At 36.4% G+C, this 17,541-nt stretch overlaps 1 pseudogene; it reads right to left on the bottom strand.

Moving 5' to 3' along the window:
- The window catches only part of LOC136131838 (ferritin heavy chain pseudogene), a 54,475-nt pseudogene extending 38,963 nt beyond the window's left edge, over positions 1–15,512 (bottom strand).
- Positions 15,513–17,541: the final 2,029 nt, after the last annotated feature.

The raw sequence follows: 17,541 nt of genomic DNA, 5'->3' as shown, positions 1-17,541 counted from the left end.
AAAAACACATGATTATAACAACTGATGTAGAACAGTCATTTTATAATACTTAACACATTTTCATGGTAAAAAAAAACACTCAACAAATTAGAAATAAAAGGAATGTACCTCAACTTAATAAAGCCATATATTAAAAGCCCACAGCTAACAACATACTCAATGGTGAAAGACTTAAAGTTTTCTTTTAAGATCGGGGACAAAACAAGTTTGCCTGCTCTCACTACTTCTATTCAAGACAGTATTGGAAGTCCTAGCCAGAACAATTAGGCAAAAAAAAAAAAAAAAAAAAAAAAAAATCCAAATTGGAAAAGAAACAAAAATATCTTTGCAAATGACATGATCTCATATTATAAAAATCCTAAAGATTCCACAAAAATTCTTTTAGAAATAAATTCAACAGAGTTTCAGGACACAAAGTCAACATACAAAATTCAGCTCTATTTCTATATACTAACAATGAACACTTCTGCCAAAAAAAGTTAGGAAAACAATTCCATTTGCAATAGCTACAAACAGAATAAAATACTTAGGAATAAACTTAACCAAGGAACTGAAAGTATTGTACACTAGAAACTACAAAACTTCGCTGAAGGAAATTTTAAAAGACACAAATAAATGGAAATGCATCTCAACTTCATGGATTGAAAGACTTAATATCCTTAAGATGCCAGTACTATCCAAAGCTATCTACAGATCAAATAAAATCTCAATGAAAAGATCAACACCAATTTTTTACAAAAATGCAAACATCCATCCCAAAATTGGTATGGAATCTCAAGAGACACCAAATAGCCAAAACAATTTTGAAAAGGAAGAGCAAAGTTGGAAGAGTCACACTTCCTGATCTCAAAACATATTGCAAAACTACAGTAACCAAAAGTGTGGTACAATCATAAACACAAACCAGTACCAATGTAATGGAACAGAGAGCCCAGAAACAAACTCTCCCATACATGGTCAAATGATCTTTGATAAGAGTGCCAAAAACCTGGACTTCCTTGGTGGCACAGTGGTTGAGAATCTGTCTGCCAATGCAGGGGACACTGGTACTGGAAGATCACACATGCCATGGGGCAACTAAACCCGTGCACCATAACTACTGAGCCTGTGCTCTAGAGCCCACAAGCCACAACTACTGAAGCCCGTGTGCCTAGAACCCATGCTCCACAACAAGAGAAGCCACTGCAGTGAGAAGACCGCACACTGCAACAAAGGATAGCCCCTGCTCCCCACAACTAGAGAAAGCCCACGCACAGCAACGAAGGTACAGCACAGCCAAAAATAATAAATAAATAAATTTATTTTTAAAAAAGAGTGCCAAAAACCCAAAATGAGAAAAGGACAGTCTCTTCAATAGATAAAGTTGGGAAAACTGGATAACTACATGCAAAAGAACGAAGTTGAATTCTTATCTTACCTTTTATAAAACAACTAACTTAGAATGGATTAAAGACCTAAATGTAAGATTCAAAACTAAAGTTCTCAGAAAAAAATATAGAGGAAAACTTCATGGCATTGGACTGGATTTGGGAATGATTTCTCAGATGTGACACTACAATCACAGGCAAGAGAAGCAAAATAGACAAATGGGCATCAAATTTATAAACTTCTATGCATCAAAGGACAACCATCAACAGAGTGAAAATGCAACCTATGGAGTAGAAGAAAATATTTATAAATCATATATCTGATAAGGGATTAATAACCAGAATATATAAAGAACTTCTACAACTGAACAACAAAAAGTCAAATAACCTGACTAAAAAAATGTGCAAAGGATTTGAACTGACATTTCTCCAAAGATGATATACAAATTGTCAACAAACATATAAAAAGATGCTCACCATCTAGTCATTAGAGGAACGTAAATCAAAACCAACATGAGATATAACCTCACAACTTAGTAGTTAGGATAGCTACTATGAAAATAATAATAATAACAAAACTTATTGTCAATAAAAGTGTTGGCAAGGATGTGGAGAAATTGGCACCCTTGTGCACCATGGTGGGAATGTAAATGGTGCCATCATCACTTAATACATCATACTGTATGAGAAAACAGTATGGACGTTCTTCGAAAAATTAAAAATAGAATTACCATGTGATTCAGCAATCCCACTTCTGATTATATATCCAAAAGACTTCAAAGCAGGATCTCAAAGAGATATTTGCACACCTAAGTTTATTGCAGCATCGGTCACAATAGCCACGAGGTGGAAGCAACCCAAATGTCAATTGACAAATAAATGGATAAAGAAAATATGGTATATACATACAATGGAATACTATGCAGCCTTAAAAAAGAAGGAAATCCTGTCACATGCTATACAAGGTGGATGAACCTCATGGACATTAAGCTAAGTGAAATAAGCCAGTTACAGAAAGGGAAGTACTGTATGATCCCACTCACATGAAATGTCTAAAGTAGTCAAAATCAGAAATAGAAAGTACAAAGGTGGTTGCCAAGAGCTCGAGGGGTGGCGGAGAGGGAATTAGCGTTTAATGGGCATAGAGTTTCAGTTTTGCAAGATGAAAAAGTTCTGGAGTTCTGCTGTACAGCTATATGACCAAACTTAATGCACCTGAACTATACACTAAAAATGGTTAAAATGGTAACTTTTATCATTTTTTACCACAATTAAAAAAATTACTCTTGTCAGAGGCTAAGAAGATCAATCACATTACAGGTATCTCCCATGTCTTTAATCTGACATTCATATATTACTGAATCATAGAGTCTTATACTTGCAAATTAACAACAAATCTTGGTTTTACAAGGAATATTCTAATGAAGTTTGTCCTTTGTTAAATCTCTCCTCAGTTTTTACCTGAAAGAGAACTTCTCTGGCCACACTCTCTAAAATAATCTCTCATCAGTCGCCATCCCCTTTTCTCCACTTTGTCTTCATAGAACTTTATAGCACTCCCTGACATTAAATATTTTATCTATTTACTTTTCATTGTCTGTCTTCTGCCTAGAGTATAAGTTCCTTTAGGACAGGAACTTTGTATTGTTGTGTGATATTGGCAGCACCTAGAAGAATGCACATGTATGGCAGGTTTTCAATCATTACATGAACAAATAAATTGACATTATTGAGAGAAATAACTTCTACATGAGAAAGGGAATTTTATCTGGGCCATCTATTCTGATTATTTCTTATATCACAAGTACTTTTGTTTCCAGCCTGTTTAAATTAATGAAATCTAGATTTCAGCATGGCAAATCCGTTCATTTGAACAGCCATTATGATTTATCACTTATACTGAGCCAATAAGCATCATATATAAAGACAGCTAAAGTAATTGAATTAGTCATACAGCCATATGTCATGATGAAATATATGTTTTAATTAAATGATTCTTTTTCTTTAGCTTACTAACCAGTAAAATTATAGCTCTTGTGTTTTAAGCTCTTTTCAACTTAGATACATTCTTCATATTAAGATACTAATCTACGTCTTGTTTTGCTCCTTATTGGTTTTGTTTTTTTTTTTTTTTAATTATTTATTTATTTATTTTTGGCTGCTTTGGGTCTTAGTTGCTGTGCATGGACTTCTCATTGTGGTGGTTTCTTTTTGTTGCAGAGCACAGGCTGTAGGCTCACAGGCTTCAGTAGTTGTGGCACGTGGGCTCAGTAATTGTGACGCATGGGCTTAATTGCTCTGCGGTATGTGGGATCTTCCCAGACTAGGGATCGAACCCCTAGGATCGTGTCCCCTGCATTGGCAGGCGTATTCTTAACCACAGCACCACCAGGGAAGGCCCTGCTCATTATTACTTAAGCCAGTTAAATTTCATGTCACTTCACTATTTTTGACTCTCCTCTAAATTTTGGAGCTTTTAAGGAATACACATTAAAGAGAGATTACCAGGTGTACTTTCATTATAGGAGATTTTGTTGACTCTTTTGTGAACCTGTCCATTGTAGTTGTAGACAACAGATTATAGCCTAATGAATGTAACCTAACAGAGCCAGCAAGACTTGTGTCTGAATCACAACTCAGCCACTTACTAGCTTTGGTGGGCTTAAGTTAGTTAAGATCACTGATTTGCAATTTCTCATCTGTGAAATATGCCAATAATGCCCAGGTCACAGGTATATTAAGAAGATTAAATAAAATAATATATGTGACAGTTCCTGAATACCTGGCACACAACACATGATCTGTTTTCTTACTGTTTTTTCCCTTAATTTCAGCTATACTTTATTGATAATTAGTAAGTTAACTTCTAAAAATTGAATGCCACTTTAAATACTCCAGAAGAAATCTGGCTACTTTAAGAAGTTCTATAATCAAACTTTTCATTAAGAGAAAAACCCTTTTGTAAAGCAATGACTCACCTTAAATTTTTATACTTTGAAGTTTCTGTTAAATTAAGTCATAACTTTTATGAATTTAAATGCTTTCAGTTAAAGCTATTTGTTTCTTCACCTTCATAATTCAAAGAAATGTTTTCACTTTCTCTCCAAACATGTAAGATAATCAATAATATAGTAATCACTTTATCTCTGTAACTTTCTCTCAAGCAATCAAATAAATTAAGTTTACTGTGGTTACCTAATAGACTATGTTGGATCTGGTAACAACCCCTCTGCTAGATGTTAGGATGAACAACACTTAGTAAGACCATAAACAATCTGAATGTATACTAATGCTTGTTAAGCCAGATCTTTAATATATTATATTACTTTCTTAAGTTCTAAGGATATCAAGTGTAATAAGAATAGAATTTCTTTTTGGTTAATAAATAGTACATGGTTTTAACCAATTTTCATATTTCTAGTTTTTCTAATCCTCATCCCTAAACAAGCAAAATAATGGGAATAAGTACACCAGTGTTCTTTTTCTTTTTACATAATACTTTAGGCTCTGTGTCAACTGGGTATCTAGTCTCCTGGCCCTCGGTTGCTTGAATTATTTTTCACCCACTTGGAAGTGACTTTAGATTTTATATTATTTTGCAAATGTCACTAATTTGACTGAACTGTGTTTTTCAGTGGATACACTTCTCGGCAGCTTCCTTTCTCCTCCTCTTTTACCAGCTCATTTCCCCTGCTTAAACCTTTCTTTACTGTCTCCCATGAAACTCAGAATGTGAACGCATCCTGCATCTGGTTAACGTTATCTTCCTTTGCATTATCTAATACCCAGCTTCCTCCCTTTTTCTCCTTTTCCAGAAAACTTGCTTTTGATTCTGTTCTTCACAACGGTGTTTGGTAATTGTTAGTGTTTGCATTCTTTCTTTCCAAGGAAACTGACTTTCTTATGCTTTACTGTAAATGAACCAAAAATATTCTAGAATTTTTTCTGATATAATAACCATGCATAGTATTTACACCTCTGCCCAAATGTCACTGAAAAGATAAATTCTGCTTCATCAACATGACTGCAGGTATTCTACCTTGAGTAAAAATGGCTTCATATGAAGATTACGAATTATTCCATTTTTCAGCCACTATGGAAAACAGTATGGGGGTTCCTTGAAAAACTAAAAATAGAGCTGCCATATGAGCTAGCAATCCCACCCCTGGGCATATATCCAGACAAAACTGTAATTTGAAAATATACACGCACCCTTATGTTCATTGTAGCACTCTTCACAATAGCTAAGACATGGAAACAACTTAAATGTCCCTTGACAGGTGAATGGATAAAGAAAATGTGGTATATATACAATGGAATACTACTACTCAGTCACAAAAAAGAATGAAATAATGTCATTTGTAGCAACATGGATGAACCTAGAGAGTATCATACTAAGTGAAGTCAGTCAGAAAGAGAAAGACAAATACCATATTATATCATTTATATGTGGAATCTAAAATATGACACAAATGAACTTATTTATGAAACAGAAGCAGACTCATAGACATAGAGGACAGACTTGTGGTTGCCAAGGGGGAGGGATGGATTGGGAGTTTGGGATTAGCAGATGCAAACTATTGTATATAGAATGGATAAACAACAAGGTCCTACTGTATAGCACAGGGAACTATATTCAATATCCTGTGATAAACCAAAATGGAAAAGGAAAAAAAATAATTGTTCCATTTTTAATGAAAGTATTCATCAGTTTAAAGTTAAAAATAATGAATTTATTTTGTTATTTATGTGACTATTCTTAAGGGGAAAATATTTTCTGATTGTGAAAACTGTGCTGAAAATTCAGTTTTACTCCAAACATTCAGTACTTCTATTGGACTGTTTTGTTTAATTTGTCTGCATATGTATGTTATGACTTAATCAACAGACATTGAAAGGTTTGGGTGTTATGTATTAGGTATTATGAAATATCCAAATGATAAGTAAGAGAAGAAGGAAGAACACAAAGAAATAAGAGGTATCACTGATGCTTTCCCACCAGCATTCGCAAGAACACTAGGGTTTTCCATTCTAATTTAATAGGTCTGATTAGCTTATATCCTTGCTCTGCAAGAAAATAAAGTATCAATTTTTGTCTTCTCTAAAGGATTCTACTTCCCTGGTATAAAAGCACAGGAAATGCAGTTTAAGGGACTCTTCAATGTTTCTTGCTTTTAGGTTGGGGCCCCTGACTCCCTTGCTTGAGGGTCACTATTCAAGTTATTCCTGAAATCTTTCTTGACAGATGCTTCTTGAAGATATGTGAGTTTGAGCAGGCATGATGGTGGGTTTGCACACTAGCTTCTCATCTACCCATGGTATTCAGCGCTTTCCACGTGGGATGTGATTCCCGTCCTCAGCTTGACTGAGAGAGCAGGAGAGTTTAATCAAGTATGCCTATTACAACCAAAACAGCCATAACAATGAACTGACTTCTATGATCTATCAAAAGTCAAAACTCCAGGATATTTTTGTGCTATGGTTATGGAGGAAAATGCTAATCTCATTTCTTATTCCTATACTTAACAGTCCCCATGTGGGCAGAAATCCACACTGTCAAATTTCGTGGCACTGAGAAAGCCCTGGTTCCTAACATGCCTCACATTGAACTCTCCCTAAGGTCTGAGTGTCAACATTTGTCAGTCAAGCATTCCTACTGGCTAGCAGCACCCTTTTTGTCACTTTTTCTATTCTTTTCTTTTATGATAAGAAGAAGCCGAGGGCTCCTATAAAATTCCTGAAAGTGAAAAGAAAACAGATGAAAAATTGTAAATCTAACGTTGGTGTTGTTAGAACTGAATTGTATGCCATATGAATACGGACAGACTCCTGCAACCAAACTCTTGGTTAACTGCAAAAAATCTTTGTCCAGTTTGTAATTATGCTTCAGGACAAAGCCATTCACAATTTACATGAAATAAGCCCACAGAAGAATTTTCTTGCTTAATTTTCCAGTTTGTTTTGAAACCTCTCATTTAAACAAAATTGTACCCATATTTTTTTCTTCAAGCCAATGAGTACAGGCAAAGTACTTAAGGGAATTTAATTATCATTAAGTCATTTGGGCAGTAAATGCAAAGAAATCAGACCCTTCTCCTCTCCAGATCATCAGAAGCCGAGAGTGAAAAGATTGAGACTATGACTTGGCACAGGTCAATGTCTTTGGAGGTAATAAAAAATGTTTCAATGAAAAACTTCCATCTTTTTTACAAAAAAGGCCTAGCCCAGTGAGCTGTGGCTTTGAATGTAGAGGTTGTCATTTTTGGAGGATGAAATGAAAACCACTTTTCAAGCTGTAGTGGTGGCAGGAAAAAGGTCTCTTCCTAGGAGAGTTTATTACTTGTCCATTAGAAGGCTTAGCATCAAATCCCACAGTGGGGAGATTTAAACAAGGGTTATAGGCTAGCTAGGTCTCCCTGCAGCAAGCAGTTTGTACTGTGGGCAGTGACAGCCTCATTACCACCCAAGCTGCTCCTACACTGACTGCAGTGTGACATGGAAAGAGCAAACGGAAGGGGAAGGAGAGAAATGTAATATGACCTATTATTTTGCAATTAACTTGAGACTAGCCCCTGTCCACTGTCAGCACACACACTGCACACACCACACACACTCATACACATAGGAGGCTGGATCCAGAAACACTAAATCAATTTCCCCTCTGTCTCTCGCTCTCATGGAGAGACTAGAACAACCTCACCTTCTCCTGTGTGAAAACTTGGCTCCCAAGACCCTCATGGACCAGAGCACCAGGTTCTTCACTCTCCTGGAAGAAAGCCAGCTAGAGGTTTCATTTATGCATATTCCTCTTCCATCACTGTTTTGTGATATCTGTTTCATGATATGGATTTCATCATACAACTTAAATGCAAATGATCAGAAAATCTAAATGCTACCTAAGTAATTACATTTGTCTTTAATTATAACGACTAATTTGTCCAGTGTCCTAGAAAAACACTGGTTGGCATCAGTTACATCACTTTACCTGAAAGCAGACCAAGCGCTTGTTTATCCGTGCTAGCTAATTAAGTAAAAATTCATTGCAAAAAAGTTAAACAGATTAACATTGTTTGTATATTTTACATTATCATTAAGGTAGGGGAAATAAAGATATTTTCAAACATTGTAAAACAAAATATAAAGTATTGTTATTTGCATGCACACCCTTATCAGAGAAGCTAAAAACATGGTTTGAAAAATTATTAGAACTGACGGTTAAATATATGGAGAGACTGAAAGAGATAGATCCCACTAAGCGGCACCAAGAAAAAATGTAAATTACTTGTATTAATTTTTTAAATATGAAGAATCTATATTAAGAAAACAATATGTCAAGAAGACTTGAATAAATAAAATGATATCCCATGTTACTGATTATAGACTTTATTTTAAAGATATTCTCCTGTAATTGCTTTTCAAGTTTAACTCAACTACAAGTCTCAGTGTTTCATGGTGTCTTGCAGGAGTGGGGCTCTTACCAATGGATGTAAATATGCACCTGGCCCAGGAGCTCGAAAAAGTGAGGAAGGATCTGGTGGGAAGAACCAGATGAGCTAGCAGATATATGACCACATGCTTGAGCTGCAGCAGTGCCTGGTGACCCTGCACCAACCTCCTGAGAATAAAAGGCATATAATCCTGCTTTACTTCCACCTTCCAAATCTCATACAAAATGTCTCTTCTGGCCCAGCCAAACTTGGAACTATTCAGGGAATGGAACTCTGTTTAATGTACTGGCAAATTAGTTAGGCTGACAGAATACAAACTCACGACAACCATACAAACTTTTTGAAAGTAGTGACTTATAGAGCTTTGAGGGTATAGAAGAATTTTCTAAACATGACATCAAAGGCAAAAAGCATAAAGAAAAAACGGAAAGATATGACGTCATAAAAGTTTTTCTTAAGTCTGTTTAAAGAAACAAAAACCAAATGTAATTATTTTATTTAAAGAAAGAAAAAATTAGGGAAATATTTTCAGTGTAGTGATAGACAAATTCTTAATCTGTTTAATATATAAAGAAGCTTTCCAAATTAATAAAAAAGAGATGAACACCTGATATTTTAAATGTACAATAGGTAGTAACTTAATTCACAAAAGAAGAAAAAATAAAATGGCTAAAACACATTTTTAAATGTAAAATCCATTGGAAATCAAATAAATGCAAACTGGTATTCACCGACCTGTTGGCAAAAGGTATAAAAATAAGTATATATCCTAATATAAAGAAAGTATTAGGGAATCAATTCTTTAATGTATTCATACAATTTGATCTAGATTTTTTAAACTTTATTAATTTTTTTCAGAAAAAATATATCACAAAATGCCCAAGATAAAATAAGCACCTAATAAATATGTTTGAAGGGATGTGTAAAAATTCTTTTGCTCTAAGGATATTTAAAACAGCAAAAAATGGAAATGTCCCATAATAACATATTAATTAAATAGATTTTGATATCTCCTTTCAATAAAATATTGTGTAGCCATTGAAAACATTTGAATAAAAATGTGGAACCATTTATGATAAAATAAGCAGTTTAAAAAGTTTTATCATGTGATCTCATTTGAGTAAAAAATGTTATATATCTACACATATATAGTCATTCACATGGATGAAAGTAATGGAAGGATATATACTAACTTATTAGTAGAATTATTGTTCTTTTCATTTTCAGTAAATATGTATTATTAATACAGTACAAGAAGTGATAGAAGTCATTTTAACTACTATTAAAAAGCTTGATTACATGATAAAAACTTTATTATTTTCCCCTTCTCCCCTCCCTTAAATGTCTGTACTCTTATTGAGTGTATGAAGCATAAAGATATCAAAGAGAATAAGATGAATTTAATTAGAAGGATGAGGGAACTCTTCCCAAAAGAGGTGACATTTGAGATAAGTCTCAAAGGGTGGGCAGAGTTTTAAGTGGAAGAGCTGCAGTAAACAGGAGGCATCCAAGTGTATGTGGGAGCAAATACTGAGCCTGTGCTCTAGAGCCCGTGAGCCACAACTACTGAGCCCGCGTGCCACAGCTACTGAAGCCCACGTGCCTAGAGCCCGTGCTCCACAACAAGAGAAGCCACCGCAATGAGAACCCCACATGCCACAACAAAAAGTAGCCCCCGCTCGCCACAACTAGAGAAAGTCTGCGCACAGCAATGAAGACCCAATGCAGCCAAAAATAAATAAAAATAAAATAAATTTATTTAAAAAAGAAGTGTATGTAGGAGAAGAGATGAGTTCAGTTTGTGGAGCAGCAGGAGTAGCAGGTGTGTTAGACATGAAGCTGAAAGGTCGGTCGGAATAAAGAAGATAAGTAGACTTCTCCATCCTAATGAGGAGTCTGAATCTAGCAATACAGATACTTTGCACGTTGGTATTTCAGGTGGAGCAAAGCCTGGGAAATGCCTTTAACCTTCAGTTATGGGTCACACGCTCAGAGCCCTGTAAGGACTCTGAACCTGGGATTCAGGCATTAGATGGTCCCAGAGACTGACTCAGGGAAATGTTCATGAATACAAAAGAAATTATCATTAAGCCTTCTTAATATATGTTCTACCCATAAAAATCATTTTTGAAGATCGATATTGATAGCCTAGGTCAAAGGAGTAGGAAATAAATTATTTTGCTCTGGCTAACATTATTGGTAAATAAGTGAGAACTGACACTCTTTTTTCTTTTTCATCCCACATAATATTCTTATAAGATACTTTTTTTCTGGAATGTGAACATGTCACTCTTGAAAATAAGCCCAGGAGTATGGGTCTAATTGCCACGAGACACATCATGCAGCCCCAGATCCACAAGAATCCACCTCCACCGATCTCTGCATGTGCTCCTTCAGTATCCACCCTTCCACTTCTATGAGTCTATCTAAATATACATACGGTTTGCCTGTCTTGACTAAAATGACTAGTTATTTCAGGTCAAAAAAGAATTCATTTTGCTTTTTAAAAAAAAATTATACATAATGTCTGCCCATTTCTATGGAGCCAGCTGATTCAATCAAAGTCATCTAACAATTTATACCTACCTTTGAAAAGTTTTCTTAATCATTCGTTAAGGAAACCACTGCATGCCTCCCTGCCCTTTACAGGCAGCTCTGTATGACAAGATAGGCATGGTGGTTTCTTACTACTGCGAGGGACTGTCATTGAATGTTAATTGTGTATCTCTGCAGCTAACTGAGACTTATGAGTGAAAATGAACCCCCCCAAAATAATTACTGTGTGTTCACTGATAAAAATGGAAAACAACACCATTACCAATCATGGTTAACATTTACCTTCTAATTATGAATAACACAAAATAATCTTTTTTTATTACTGATGTAGATCATGGTCTGTACTCCTGAAATAATGTTTCTTCTTCCTACCTCTGCAACCTGAGCTTACCCATCCTCTGTGTCATTTTCTCTAATGTTTTAGATGATTGGTCAGTTAATGTAAAACACTAACTAAAGCTTATGTTAATAGCCACAGATAGTTATTTAAAATACAGAAGAATATAAGCTAAAAGTGTCTCTTCCAAATAGAATTTGCTATTTAACCAAACCACATAAAGCAGTGAAAAATGAAAGTGTTACGATCACTGCGCTAGCACAGAGAGGGTCACTTATGCCAGGTCGGTCATTGCCCACACTGCCAACATACAGACAACACCCTTTTTCATTTCTATATATTAAGGCAGAATCTAGAAAGAGAAAGAAAATAGATCAAAAATTACGCTTTTTGGAAATTTGGTCTGATGAACCATGAAACACAACCCAAGACAGAAATATGATGGATAGTGTCGTTAACATTTAAGAAAGCATTGACTTTAGATGGTCTCTGTCCAGATGCACAGCTAATCATCAAAATCCTTACCAAAATTATGTATGAGTGTAAAAAAATACATTTCAAACACATAAATCTATAAAGGTGTTAGAGCAAGAGAAACTGACATGCACTGGCTTCGCTGGGGTTGTGAATCAATTTGCCAGTGTTTTTGCTTTGCTGTCCTACTGCTTTCCAGAGTTTGATTTTCTCATTTACAAAAATTTGGGATATATTTCATTTACCAAAAAAAGTTGGATTTAACTCTATAATTTGTAAATATTTATGCACATTTCCAAAGCATACATGGGCTTAACTACATTTTTCCCTGATTACTTTTATGCCAAATACATCATGTTAGATCTCACATCTTGCACTTTCACAATAAAACGTTCAGATGAGAAGGCGATAACCCAAACAACCTGACAATGAATCAGCAGACACTTGCAAAAAATAAAACCTGAAGTTAGACATAATCTATAAAATTGGTGCAGATTTAATTTGAGGGCTATTTTCTACTTACACTTAAAAATTTTCTTTTTCTGTTCAAGGATGAAATCTCTGTTGCGATTTTGCAGAGGGTTAATAAACCGTCTAACAAATGACCAGCTGGTGTCAGTGACCCTACCCCATTTCTCTTCCACCTTCACTCACATGGCAAGTGGGATATGAACGCGTTGTTCTGCGTCGTATTCAAAGATGACACGACTGACAGTGATTGCTCCAGCCCCGTGTGTGACTGAGAAGCCCAATATGGTACCAGAAATCCTTCCTGTAGTTTGCACATATGAAGCTTGTTGGGAGATTTGTGACTGCAGCTGCTTTTAACAGAGCCTGCCATTGTTTATATCTCTGCCTCCAAAATACAAAATGGGCCGTTGCTAGGAACGAACCACTCCATTTCCTGATCACTGCAAGCCAGACTGATGTCTCTGTTGTTCTTTCCCAGATGTTCTCCAGCACGACCACGTTACTTGAAGTTGTGCTTTGCCTCATTCAGGGATGAACAAGATAAGTTAGCTTGAATGGCAAGTATCCCTTTGGTTGAAGATTGTGTGCACTGCAGTGAATAACAATAAAAATTGAGAACTGATTCTAAGTACCTACTCTGCATTACAGAGCTGTGATAAATGGTAGGCAGAACACAAAGCAGTATGAGCCGTAGGCTCTGCCATTGGGTTGTTTACTATGTAGATACACTCTTAAAATGGTGCAAGTCAATGAGTGATTAGGACAAGGGCTGGACAAGGACTTCCATAAAATGTAACTAGAGGGAGAGACCATTTCAGGTTTGGATGTGAGGAAATTCTTCCTGGAATAGAGTATATTTGAAGAAAGATGATCAGAGAGGACACTTTGAGCATGGGAAATGTGAAAGACTATAGCAAATTGGCAAATGGACAATGTATTTTGAAAATAGTGACTATACAGGTTGGGCCCAAGGGCAAGACTACGGGATATAAGAAAGAAGTAGGATGGAGCCTGGACATAAGGGTTAAAGCCATTATAGACATGCCATAGAAACTTCGAAAATAATTAGATTAAGGAGCAGTCAATCCATGAGCATGATTTGTCCCCATTCTGGCACAAACTAATTGTGTAATACTGAACAAAGGATTTAACCTACCAGGGCCTCAATTTTTAAATCTGTAGATTGAGAAGACTAGAATAGAAAAATAGTTCTCAACACCTAGGTGCAGAAATATTTGGAAAATTATGAAGGAACAACTAAAGATTTGGGAAAGGGGAGTGATATTAGCATCTAATGGACCTAGCCAAAAATGCCCGATGTTCTGCAACACATGGAACGGTCCCACCAGAAAATGTTCACACAGTTTTCAAATGTCCCCCAGGCATAGAGGAATAACCTATTTATTATTATCTGAGCCTAAAAGCCAATTCTGTTTTGTTTGAAAATTTAAAGTATGTTAATTAAATATTAATGTAGTTGCTTTCCCTAGATGTAACACTCTTATGGTATTTGGATTACCAATAAAATTGTCACCTTCATGGTAAATCTAAGTATTTGTAAGAATATAATTATTTAGCTCATATTTCAAAATGCCAATATAAAAGGAGGTATTGACAATATGCACTTGAATATTGTCTTCATTTGTTTTTTTCATAAATTTATTTATTTTTGGCTGCGTTGGGTCTTTGTTGCTGTGTGCGGGCTTTCTCTAGTGGTGGTGAGCAGATGCAACTCTTCATTGCGGTGCACGGGCTTCTCATTGCGGTGGCTTCTCTTGTTGCAGAGCACAGGCTCTACAGGCGCAGTCTTCAGTAGTTGTGGCTCGTGGGCTTTAGAGCTCAGGCTCAGTAGTTGTGGCGCACGGGCTTAGTTGCTCCGTGGCATGTGGGATCTTCCCGCACCAGGGCTCGAACCCGTGTTCCCTGCATTGGCAGGTGGATTCTTAACCACTGCGCCACCAGGGAAGTCGCATTGTCTTCATTTAAATCCAAACTCATTCATTCTAAGTAGGGGAAAACCTCAGGTTACTTCATAGTATCTTCTAGTGTAGTTGCACCTAAGTTGTCACATTTTGAAAGGCACATTCTTTTATTACAAATGCTTTTTTCTTTTCTTCCTCCTTCTTATTATAGTTAGGGCATTTATTAAGGGTTTCAAATGATGTGTACAGGTAGACAATCTACCTATGAATTTTATTTCAGCTAGTCAAGAGGATTGTAGAAAATATTTGTAAGTTAAAGAGGTATTATGTCTGCTGAGATTGGGGACCACTGAGTGAGATGATCTGGAAGCTCCTTCCAGAGCAAACCCTCTGTTATCCTGCTGATGTGAGAGAGTCTAGGGCTCAGATGTGTCCAGTGAACTCTCAGAAGCTCAGTGTGCTATTTCTTAACAATACAGAGCCATAGATTAGTAAATGATTACTTAATGGATGGAAGGAGCAACGTCAAGACAATCCATCTTTCACTAACAGAATGATATTTATCCTTAGAATATTTACCCTGGGAGTAAATATAAGCAGAAAATCCTTAGGATTTTCCAGTAAATTCCTCACCAAAAACAAAGGGTTTTTCTTTGTAGTGTTCTGAAGCAGCATGCCTCTGGTACCCTATGCCTGCCAAGCAGTCACTTACTCATCTGATCAATTTCCAACGGCATTTGACATGTCACAATGCTCTTTTTCTCTTACCATTGTCACTCTGCCTCTTGCGTGAAAGCAGTCGTCGCCATGATATTTTTTTACCATGTCTGCAGTTCAGCAAACGTTGATTTAAGGCTTTTATACTTGGAGCATGTCCTGGACTCTCCCCAACACACCTTGAGCAAGCAACGCCCTGACCTGGAGACGGTGTAGGCATAACGCCAGCCTCGACGGTCAGAAGATTTCTGCTTCCTTTGCCGGCTGTAGGATGTTTGCAGGGGCCCCTGGGAGATGCTTGGCTAATGAGTTACAGGCTGCCTCATCTATCCAGTGCTTTGACTATCTGCCCAATCTTCCTAAGTTCCTAACCTCATGCTTCCTCTTTCCTCCTACTAGATGTCCTTCTGGGAGACATTGGATATGGGGATAAAACAGTCTAATCCTAGGGCCTGCAATCTTGTCAGTGTGTACAACCCAGGGGTCTGTTGCTTTGTTTATCTTTCCTACTTGTCTAGTGGGAGGTTTGGCGAAACGGGAAGGAATCAGATTGTAGTCTTGGAAAAATATCTGAGTGGTTTGTTGTTGTTTTTAAATTCCAGTCATTAATAATGGAGGGCTGAAACTGACTTACTTGAAAATGAAGTTGTCTGCTTTGAATATAGCAATCTTTCCACTCTGACAATAAGGAAGATCTTACACATTGTACTATGTTCTTTTAAAACTGACCTTGGTGACTGTCAACAAACAGAATAGCAGCTTAAACAGTAAGATATCTTTACGTTAGAAAACCAAAGATGTTATTTCCAAAACAGAATCCTGTTGACCTCACGTAAGCCATGCTTTGTTTTGGACAGACTGAACGAATTGAAGGAAGGGGAATTTGGGGATAGAAATTTTATTGGTTGCTTTCTGTTGTTTTTTTTTAAAAACACATTGTTATTGGCGTATAATTGCTTTACAATGGTGTGTTACTTTCTGCTTTATAACAAAGTGAATCAGCTATACATATACATATATCCCCATATCTCCTCCCTCTTGCGTCTCCCTCCCACCCTCCCTATCCCACCCCTCTAGGTGGATAGAAAGCACCGAGCTGATCTCCATGCGCTGTGCGCTGCTTCTCATTAGCTATCTATTTTACATTTGGTAGTGTATATATGTCCACACCACTCTCACATTTCGTCTCAGCTTACCCTTCCTCCTCCTGGTGCCCTCAAGTCCATTCTCTATGTCTGTGTCTTTATTCCTGCTCCTGGTTCTTCATAAACTTTTTATTTTGTTTTATTTTTTAGATTCCATATATATGTGTTAGCATACGGTATTTGTTTTTCTCTTTCTGATTTACTTCACTCTGTATGACAGATTCTAGGTCCATCCACCTCACTACAAATATCTCAATTTCGTTTCTTTTTATGGCTGAGTAATATTCCATTGTATATATGTGTCACATCCTTCTTTATAGATTCATCTGTCGATGGACACTTAGGTTGCTTCCATGGCCTGGCTATTGTAAATACAGCTGCAGTGAACATTGTGGTACATGACTCTTTTTGAATTATAATTTTCTCAGGGTATATGCCCAGCAGTGGGATTGCTGAGTCATATGGTAGTTCTATTTTTAGTTTTTTGAGGAACATCCATACTGTTCTCCATAGTGGCTGTATCAATTTACATTCCTACCAACAGTGTAGGAGGGTTCTCCACACCCTCTCCAGCATTTATTGCTTGTAATTTTTTGACGATGGCCATTCTGACCAGTGTGAGGTGATACCTCATTGTAGTTTTGATTTGCATTTCTCTAATGATTCGTGATGTTGAGCATTCTTTCATGTGTTTGTTGGCTATCTGTATATCTTCTTTGGATAAATGTCTATTAAGGTCTTCTGCCCATTTTTGGGTTGGGTTGTTTGATATTGAGCTGCATGAGCTGCTTGTATATTTTGGAGATTAATCCTTTGTCAGTTGCTTAATTTGCAAATATTTTCTCCCATTCTGAGCATTGGCTTTTTGTCTTCTTTATGGTTTCCTTTGCTGTGCAAAAGCTTTTAAGTTTCATTAGGTCCCATTTGTTTACTTTTGCTTTTATTTCTGCCCATTTTTGGATTGGGTTGTTTGTTTTTTGATATTGAGCTGCATGAGCTACTTGTATACTTTGGAGATTAATCCTTTGTCAGTTGCTTCATTAGCAAATATTTTATCCCATTCTGATGGTTGTCTTTTTGGATTGTTTATGGTTTCCTTTGCTG

This window comes from Phocoena phocoena, chromosome 12 (assembly GCF_963924675.1).
Source record: "Phocoena phocoena chromosome 12, mPhoPho1.1, whole genome shotgun sequence".
Taxonomy (NCBI): domain Eukaryota; kingdom Metazoa; phylum Chordata; class Mammalia; order Artiodactyla; family Phocoenidae; genus Phocoena; species Phocoena phocoena.
The sequence above is the reverse complement of the archived record's forward strand: the minus strand, read 5'-3'. Positions and strand labels throughout refer to the sequence as shown.